Below are 10638 nucleotides of genomic sequence, written 5' to 3' on the forward strand. Positions count from 1 at the left end.
GAACAACACATTTAAAACATTTGTTTTCAACAGCAACATGTGACAACAACAACAACAAAAGTAACAAGAAAACAAGTACATTTTTTTCTCATTAAAATATTTGTAAATATTTCAATTTTATAAATGTGCTTATTTGGAGGAAAATTTATTGACCTGATATATTTGTATATATGCATTCAATGTGTGTGTGTGTGTGTGTGTGTGTGTGTGTGTGTGCACGCATACACATACATGAGTCTGTGCATGCTTGCACGTCTTTTTGTGCATGTGTGATGGGAGGAAGATAGTTTGACTAGAGATCAATACACAATAAGTCAAACAGTTGTCTACACAAAATGATGGCATCAGAGGAGAAATATGTAAAGAGCTAAAGAATTAACATTTCAATTAGGTTGTAGCATCAAAAACACATAATTATTAACTGAAATGGAAACATTAGTTTTGTTGTTATTTTCTTTTCCATAAATTCATCCAATAAAAAAAATAATAATATAGTAACTATGTCTCTGGCATTCCAACATCCATACAAGGAGAAGATACAATATTCTAATGAATGAAAAGTCAACTAGCAAGAAATAATTTATATTTCACACATACACATATCTATAAATATATGTAGAAACAGATACATCTAACATGCATATATGCACATACACACACCCACATACACATGTGTATGTGTGTGCTTATGTATGCATGTATGTATGTAGTACATGTAGTTTATGTCTGTTTTTTCATATTTATATAGGTTTAGTGCTATAAGAATAAAGCGGTTTGTTTTTTTACTGACAGAATACTGGAGTTACTAAAAAAACCTGTAGAATCCAAGTGAAATTCTGAAGTATGATGATATTAGGCACTGTGATTAAAGAATAAAGCAAAATACAAGGCATCAAGTGACTGAAATGTATGGATATACCCTAAAAACATATTAATAACAAACAAAATTATTTTTATAAACAATAACTGTAGCCAACCAAAATATCATGACTATGGATCCTTCACAAACCAGTCAGAGAAAATCTGTATGGACCAGTATTCCATCTTTGATACGCTCTTAAAATTCAATGAAATTAATACATTTTTGAAGTAACTGGTGACTGGAAATGAAATATAGATTATCTATGATAATATAGAGCAGAAATAGGGTTTGTATGAGAATCTAAAAACAAAAGTTACCAAAGTGAAATATTCATGCCAGTAAAGTTATATTTTATGTCTAGTAGGATTTCAAAAGTATTATATATTTTGAGCTATTCTCACACAATCTGACCAATAATTCTGCTATGTACTGCAGCTAACTGGAGAAATTAACTAAAAAATTTCACCAAATGAGATCAGAACTAGCCAACAGGGAAGACAGCAGAACTCATTGTCTTTGGTTACTCTCTCAATATGGCTCTGACTTTCATTTAAGTCCCCACAAAATTCTTTAAATGAAATATCATTTAATGATGTAGATGCTTTCAAATCCTACCTGGATAACTTTCCCTCCAAGACAGCCTATTTCTACGTGAATAGAATTTTGAAACTGCCAAATAGATCCTTTAAAAAAAATATAGCATACTTTAAAGAATAAACATTATTGTAATACAAATAAATTTGCTTTATTTCCATTCTTCAAACATATTCAGAATTTTTCGAATGACCCAATATGTACATACACCTACTCATAAAAATATATATTCATGCATGTAGTCTGTAGAAACACACACAAACACACACACACACATTAGACACATCATATATACATGTACATACGAAAAATTCTCATTAGTATCTATAATCAATAAAAAGTAAAAGTAAAAAATATTAAAATAGCTAAAACAAGGAGGATAATCTGAAGGAAGTGAAATCTCACATCTTTTCTTCTTTTATTTTTTTTTCAAATTCAAAAAGAAGAGAAATGCTGAAGTCTAGCGCTTTCATGCCATAGGGATTTTTCAAAACAGGTAACTTCAGTTTTGTCCTGTTTGGTCACATTAGTATGAGATCCTTTAGACAGAGTTGTTTACTTTTCACTTTTTTTTATAAAATGTTTCTCTAATCCTAAACAATAGGTTGGATCATCTCCTATACATTGATAGAAGTGAAAAATCTTTTATTTTTGTTCTTCCACAAATTTTTAAGTGTTTGCTCAGAAAATTTTTCTTAGATTTGGATGGCATATTTTTTGTTTATGTTTCCTAGTCCATTCACACAGGGAGTTTCCAGTCTGGCCAATATAATTTTCTTCGCTATTGGGACAGGTGATACAATAATATTTGATTCTCTATTTTACAGTTCATATCCATTTTAAAAATTTATTTCAGAACTAGTTTCCAATGGTTGCAATTGCAAGTACCGCATCTGTTATCTCCACAGGTTTTCACAGGAAATTCAGAATTATTTTTGCTGAAACGAACATTGCCTTGCTGAGAAGTTTCTTCAGGTTCTTAGGTTAATGCCGGCTGTTAAAGATTGGGTTTCGATGATTAAGTCTTTCATTTGTGCACTTTGCAAAAGGATTGCGATTTGTTTTTATGGAGGTGAATAAATTTGATACTCCTGGATCATGAATATTGATAGATAGAATTACATTTTCCACTATATGTTTTGCTTTGGTGTTCTAGGTTGAGATATATCCAGTCTCATTAACTTTTAAATACAGTTGTCTGTTAATTTTTAAGAGATGTTTTTCTGTTGCATGAGAAAGCCTTTCAGTTCATACAGTCAAATTCTATTTCTATAAAGGCGTCATAGTATTGAATGGTTAATGAGCTGACTTTGTTCAAGCTGGAGAGATGCCTGGCTCCACTTTGTTTGTTTTGACATGGTTTCCATGGCTGAATGCCCTTCCTAATGCTAACATGTTTACAGAGTGTACTGGCATTAGAATGAGCATTTTCACATGGCACTGGTGATTTTATGTGACACCAGTATAGACACTTTTATATAGCACTAGCAACCATTGCCCCTGAATAGAATGTCAGTTTGTTTATTGCAGGGTTAGCCATTTACAGTGGATAACTCTGAAGGTGAGTGGCATAACGCTTAGTGTGTTGCATTCATGATCACAAGATAGAGGTTTCTATTCCCAGGCAGGCAGTGCGTTGTGTTCTTGAGCAAACACTGCTCCAGGCCACTCAGGTATATACATACACAGACGTATATATATATTACATACAAATATACACAAACACATATATCATCATCATCATCATCATCATCATCAGTTAATGTCCATGTTCCATGATGGCATGAGTTCAATGGTTTGACAGGATCTGAAGAATCAAAGAACTGCATCATGCTCCAATGTCTGCTTTGGTGGTACATGGACGGGATGCCGAAGGCACTTTTGCAGAAAGACAAGAAGCCAAAGCCAGGAAGCTGAACGGACACAAGGCCAAATGGTTAAGATGCCGAAAAAAAAAAAACGAAAATTAAATTTTAATCTCATTAAATCTTATGTGCCAAACTGGTGAATTGGTCATTAAACTATGTAAGTAGGAATATTTTTTTTTATTATTGTGTCTGGTCAGCTTTATGTCCATTCAGCATTGTGTCCGTTCGCCTTCTTGTTCTTCAGCAAAAGTGCATTCGGCATCCTGTCCAGGCATGGTTTCTACAGCTGGATAATCTTCCTAATGCCAACCATATTACAGTATATACTGGGTGCTTTTTTGTACAACTTGCACTACTGTGGTTGTCATGTTGCTTGCAGACCTACAAACCCAGGGGAAATAGAGGATCAGCTTCATGCTAAGAGACAAGGGGTTAAATTGACAGAAGGGTGGTGGGGGAAGATCTTGTAAAGGATCTGCATGGCTACTCACATTTAATAGAAGGGGAAAGAGAGAAAAGAGAATAAGCAGTAACAGCTGCAAAGAGATAGATAATGATGTGCCCCGGAGGATTCACAGGGCACAAAGTGAATTGAAATGGGTGGGTGATTTGCAAGATTTTGGGTGTAGCAGAAGATGAGGCAATGGGGAGACAAACTATAAAATTTGGGTAGAGCTGAAGGGTAGATGAACAATGAGCTGTAAGATGGAGATTGTAGAGGGATGCAGAAGAGAGTGGGGCAGGGAATGCAAGTGACACACACACACACACACGTGAATACAAATACATATAAATAATTTTATGTATATACACATATATGTACCTACATTTTTTTTTTAATCTTTTATCACTTACTTGTTTCAGCTAGTATGCTGTGGCCATACTGGGGCACTATTATTGGTGTTGTTACCTCTTTACACATCCACCTTCTTCAGCTGGTATTTAGTGAATGCGGGAGCTCAAAGTTGTTGCTCACATTTGTGTTTCTTACCATGACATGGACTCAACAGGAATTCAAGATGGCAGAACATTCAGTTGTGTTTTGAAGATGTCAATATCCGCACCATATAGGTCTTTTAAGTCTTCCAATGGAATATTGAAAAGCTATGGGCCTTTGAACACTAAGCTATTGTAGTATCTGGTCCTAAATTTGAATGGTGAGAATGGAATCTTTGACACTATACAGTGGCCCCTTGTTTGATGCAGCTCCTCCCAGCATATTCCAGATATATTACTGCATATTTTCCTAACTTCACTCTTAGGAGTAGAGTCTTAACTTTTACAGCCTTTCTCAGTATCTGATCTGTTGCACTGAGGTATTCTTTTTTTGTGTAGCAGCATTAAATTGCTTGAAGTTCCACCATTAATTTTGTACAATATGGTGACCACAATTGGAAGAAATAATCTATATAGCTTAGGATAAATGTTCTCCTACATGCATTCATTTAAATATTCAAATATGTGTATACATGTACATAAATATGTGCGCATTTTTGTGTGTAGATATTTGTAAATACCAAAACTTTTGCAGGTGAAGAATGAACTATGCAACAGACATTCATGACTAGTGTCAACAGAGTCAGAGGTAGGAAGAGACAGAAATAAAAGATAATATAGAAACTAAAAAATCCTGCAAATGGAAACAGATTTAAAGAAATTCTAACTTATTCATGTGACTGTAAGGAGAAAAATTTATATAGCTGTAGTATAGAATAATACAATTCACGGTGCAGCTAAGGCTAAGAGAGAGGCTTCAAAAACACCGAAGGCAGTAGTAGGGAATATTACCAAATGGTTAGAAGAGATAAAATGGCTGGAAGAGATAGAATGGTTAGAAGAGATTGGATGAGATAGAAATGAAGAGATTTGCACATTTCCAGCAACATAAGGATCAGAGGCATGATGTGTTCAGATTTTGAGACAGTGTGTGAAAGAGAATGAGATGTCATTGCTGGGAAGTATATTCAGAATTATGAAGGCATACTCACTATCAACAAGAAAGTAGCATGAAAAAGCAGTTATGAAAGACTGCTGAATGAGGAAAACGCATGGGATAAAGGGGTATTAGCTCTACAGGGAGGCCAGCAATTTATGTAGATAACAGTGTTGCGGAGAGAGCAAAAGCTGGAAGTTTCTCAGGAATAGTTGCAGAAATACTCAAAATATCAGGTGAAGTAGGATACACGATTACCATCCAGATAGTTAATCAAGCCATACAAAGTGTAATACTCCATGACTGACATAGCCGTATCATCATAAACTACTACAAAGACTAAGGAGATGCCTACTAGAGAGGAAATTATAGACGAGTCAAAGTAATGGATCAGGCTACGATGGTCACAGAGAAAGTTATAGCCCACTTAATCCATGACAGAGCAAACCTAGATGAGATGCAGTTTAGCTTTGTGCCTGGAATAGGTACCATGGATGCAAATTCCACTCACAAATATTTCCCCCACCCAAGGCTTCAGTAGAAGACACTTGCCCAAGGTACACAGCTAGATTAAATCTGAAACGACATGGCTAAAAAGCAAACTTCTTAAGCACACTGCTACACCTATGTCTTATCTGTCTACCTCTGTGTTTATGTATGCACGTATGTATGAATGTATGTATATACATATACACATGTGCATGTAAAGAGAAAAGTTTTTATAATGCTATCAAAACGTCACAAAATCTATTTCAATTTTCCTTGTCTATTTTCATTGAACATCATAATGAGGATGGTATAAATCACTTGCACACACAAGTCAAACACAAAAAATATCATTATCTGTACATTCCCTTCTTTTTCTCTTGCTTAATTACAAACCAAAAATAAACCTAATGGGAAATTATTTATGCTTATAAAATGTCTGAATAATGTTTTTGTATGTATTGTTACATGTGAGTTTACTCCCTTCCTACGTCGTATTTGCCAAGCTTACACATTATACACACGAATTATCCACATACATGATGTTATATGACTCTTAAATCCCCCATGAGAATATAAGTGACATAGTAAGAGTACTTTTCTAAAATTATTAAGAAAAAAAAAAACACATCAAGAGAATATTATGCAGAAAATCCTTTTGGTCTATGTTTGACATAAATATGTTCGTAAAAGATTAATATTCTTTATATAGGGAGATAACTCTGATGGTACAAGCTGTAAGAAGCTTCTTGTATACAGGGATTCAGCAGGAAAGACAACTCTGCACAGAACACGCTATCAGAAGATTTTAAGAGAAGACAACTCTAATCTATCGGAGAAACACGTTCTGAAGACTCAGTGCTACACCACTGGTTTAACTTGATAGTTCAGTAGCTGAATTCCCACTAAAAGATTTGTTAAAGCATTACACTTAACCTCTACCGATATGCCGCAATGATAAAACTTCAACCTTCATTTCTGAGGAAAGAAAGAAGAGTACAAAACAAGGATTATCATTTCAGTTTTCATAACAATCTTAATCAGTTATTGTTAGGATGTCAAACATCCGCTGGAGTTTAACCCAGTATATTCATATGTATTATATTGACTCTAAATGTATAAAAAAAAAATTGTTAACAGTTCGAACCTTTTCAATTAAATGCTACAAAGCACTAGATGCCCTATGAACATGTAACAAATAAAAGTATTTCAATAAGAACTGAGTGGATAAGAATGAAGATTGAAGGCTTTATAACAAAGAAAATATGGGAGCTGATAGCATTCATAATGTTCTTCAAAATATTAGCAATAAGAAAAAAAGGCAAAAAATTCAAAACAGAGAAATTTGTATGAAATCCACAACTTAAAAACTTCAAGGGAGAATGGAGATTAGTTCTAAATAAGATTCCATGCACAAGATTGATACTATCTAATTCTCCACAAACACAACTGCAATGAAGATGAGAGCTTAGGAATGAAAACTTCTCACAAAAGCCGGTATACAAAGTAAATATGTCTAAATCAGTGTTTATACAGAAACATAAATATTACCATTGCAATGACTGTCACCTGAGTGAGAAGGTGGCTTTATTCCAGATGTTGAGAGACTAAAGCATCAAAGAGGGCCATGCATAGGTGTGTTACTATTGAAGTGATAATGACTACCTTACATTGCATAGCAGTAGATGGGAATAACTAGAAAGAAGATATTTGTGATGAGCATACTCTCAAATTATAAGTAGATAAGTAGTGACAGATGTTTTGAGAGTGACTAGAGGTGAATGTGGTGAATATTGTACAAGGGTAAAGGTGTGGTCAATGGTTAATTTCAGTAGGGAGGAGAATGTAATATGTGGCAGTACAGGAAGGTTGGATAGCAGCAGAATAATAAACCTGTAGACATATCAGAAAATAGGGAGATTATGTACAGGTTGGGATAGTGTAGGAAGACAGGGAGAAAGATGGGTGCCAAAGGTATGTAGGAGTGAGGTACGAAAATAGCAGGTATGATGGAGTGATGGTAGATATGAGAGGCTGCTAAAGATGAGAGGTATGACAGTCCAAAAATGTAAGGCACACAAAGGGATGATGAGTGGAAAGGGATGTATATGGAAGTGATTCCAGGGAGATATGGAGATAACTGGTAACACAAATGGGATGAAATAAATGCTGATTCTTCTGTTACATGATTACAGCAGCTGAATAGTACCATTAAGTGTGATGGAAGCATGGGCATTAGGAAAATGTAAAGTGGGAAAAGCTTGACCAGGACAGGGCCCAGTGAGTGTATGGACATAAACATCTAAGGCCTCAATTACATGGTGAGGGACATGTCTTATCGAGCACAGCAAAGTGCCAATCATTTCAGTCCTTTGTCATTTCCACTATGAGGTTCAACATGTCTTAGTATATGTACATTTCATATATATTAGGCTGAAAGGTTCATAGACTACCTATGAAGGAGTAATGCTTGAGATGTGAAATCTTGTATGCATTAATTTCAAATCTTCTTATTAATAACTGCATTGCTTCTTTCCGAGTAAACTGCCATCTGACTTTTCAGGGAAGACTTTGTAAGCAACAAGTAACAATTCTCTTGAAAATGGACAAAATTTGGCTTCGTGGTGTTATTAAGAACCTGCAGAAAAATGGCTTAGCCTCCTTCCCCAATGACATTCATACTGATATAGTTACTATATTGGGGTATGATACTCCAGCTTCATCAGCAGTGCAAAAGTGGGCAGCTGAATTTAGGAAGGGATGAGAGAGTCTTGAAAATGATCCAAAGTTTGGACGTCCAACAACTGCCACCACATATTCATCAAATGCTGATGGATGACAGGCAATTGACTTTAAGTCAAATAGCCAATGCTATTAGCATGTCCCATGACAGAGTAGAAAATATTGTACACAATGAACTTAACATGAGGAAGGTTTCTGCTTGGTGGAGGCTATGTCTTCTGACACTTGATCAAAGCACAACAGGCTGATCACATCACAGGAAAATCTGGCACTGCTTCAGGCAGATTCAGCTGATTTCCTTGAGAATTTCCTAACCCAGGGTGAGTGTTCATCACTTTGAATCAGAAATAGAGATAATCCTGCAGCAGAAACACCCCTCCTCACTGCTCCAAAGAAGGTCAAGGTCGTTTCATTTGCAGTGAAGGTGTTGACCTCAGTGCTTTTGAATGCAAAAGGCATTGTATTTAATATCTTCAAAAGAGCCACACCATCAGTGGAGAGTACTATCCCGACTTTCTGTGGCAGTTACGAAAGGCTATCAAGACGAAAATCCCAGGAAAACTGACAAAAGACATCTTGTTTCATCAGGACAATGCTCTAGCACACAAGCCCTTGGTTTCAATGACTGCTGTGTAAGGCTAGTTTTGAGCTGGTTGACCACAATCCCTATTCTCCTGATTTGGCCCCATTTCTCTGTCATCTGTTACCCAACATGAAGAAACACTTGGCTGGGAACCAGTATCACAGTGATAATGAAATATTTGTTATTGATGACTTTTTTGACCAAAAGGATGAAAGCTTCTTGACCAATTGGGTCCAAGCACTGCAACACTGATAGAAGAAGTGTGTGGACTACAAGGGAGACTGTTACAAAATAAACCTCATTTGGTCATATTCCATGAGAGTATCTTGGTCAGACTCTGAACTTTTCAGGCGACCCTTGTATATCTATGCATGTGTGTGTATGTACAGGAGCTTCAGGAAACACAGGACTAATTTTTATGTTACCTTCTTTTCCAAGAACGGCTTGATGCATTGGTGAATAGTCAATAGCATTAGAGAGTATAAAGATTAAGATTGTAATTGAGAAAAAAATTGGCTGATTTGGAACGACTGGAAGCCATCTGGATATTGGAAAAGAGTTACCTGTATCATAATGATTTGTGCAGGATTATCAAAGTGCCGACATCATGACTGCTGCTCAATGCTTAGTGAATACTATAAAGAATGTAAGATATGACATGGAAAGCTGCAACAAAGACTACACAGCCGTGGCCAGCAGGAAGGGACACAACAAGCATTTTGACTGCATCTGTATGCTGGAATTCATCCAACAACTGCAGGACAAGGTGATGGAAGAACTGAGCAAGGGAATCCAGGCTTTGATGAGTGAGATGGGTATTAGAGTCACCATTATGAAACTGACCCTAAATGTGGACCTTTAATATCACTCATAGCACAAGGGACAAATTTTGACAGCCAAGGCTAAGGAGAACCACTTAACAAAGGCAAAGAGGCTCCTGAATAAACTGAGGCATACTGTTGAGCCAGTGATGATTTGGTTCTACTCAGATGAAAAGAACTTCTGCCAAGACCAGTTATGCAATACCCAGAACAACATATGGCTTACATACAAACCATGTGATGTCTCACATTATGAAAACTAAGTTCTCCCAAAGCACGATAATCTTTGGTTAGGTTTCCAGTGAAGCTATCATCATGCTACTTCACATCTTTGAACAGGACCTTAGGCTCAATTCAGATGGTTATGTGAAGCTGCTGGAGACTGTGGTAAATTTTGGATGGTGAGGGTACTGCTGGAAGGTCATATGTGTGGCAGCAGGATTCAGCTCCTTCTATACCTTCAGTCAGAAGAAGTTGTTAGAAAATTTCTACAACTTCACTAGCTCTAATTTCTGTCCTCCTAATTCACCCAATTTTAATCCCATAGATTATTAAGTGTGGGGTGCAGTTGAAAAAGACATCACCTGTTCTGTTTGTAACATCAGGGCTGAGCTGATGGGCAAGATCAAGGAGGTGTTCAAAGATTTTCCCAAGGACACAGTCAAGAATGCATATACCAGGTTCTGGGGGAACTTTTCAGGCCATGGTGGAAGCTGAAGGCAGCTACTTTTAGTAAACTGTTATCTCCC

At 36.2% G+C, this 10638-nt stretch overlaps 1 protein-coding gene across 24 annotated transcripts in view; it reads right to left on the reverse strand.

Moving 5' to 3' along the window:
* LOC106876426 (uncharacterized) overlaps window positions 1-10638 on the reverse strand; it is a 1215830-nt gene that overhangs the window by 127330 nt on the left and 1077862 nt on the right. The gene's annotated exons all lie outside the window — the stretch shown is intronic.

Source organism: Octopus bimaculoides, chromosome 5 (assembly GCF_046866305.1).
Source record: "Octopus bimaculoides isolate indiv1 chromosome 5, ASM4686630v1, whole genome shotgun sequence".
Taxonomy (NCBI): domain Eukaryota; kingdom Metazoa; phylum Mollusca; class Cephalopoda; order Octopoda; family Octopodidae; genus Octopus; species Octopus bimaculoides.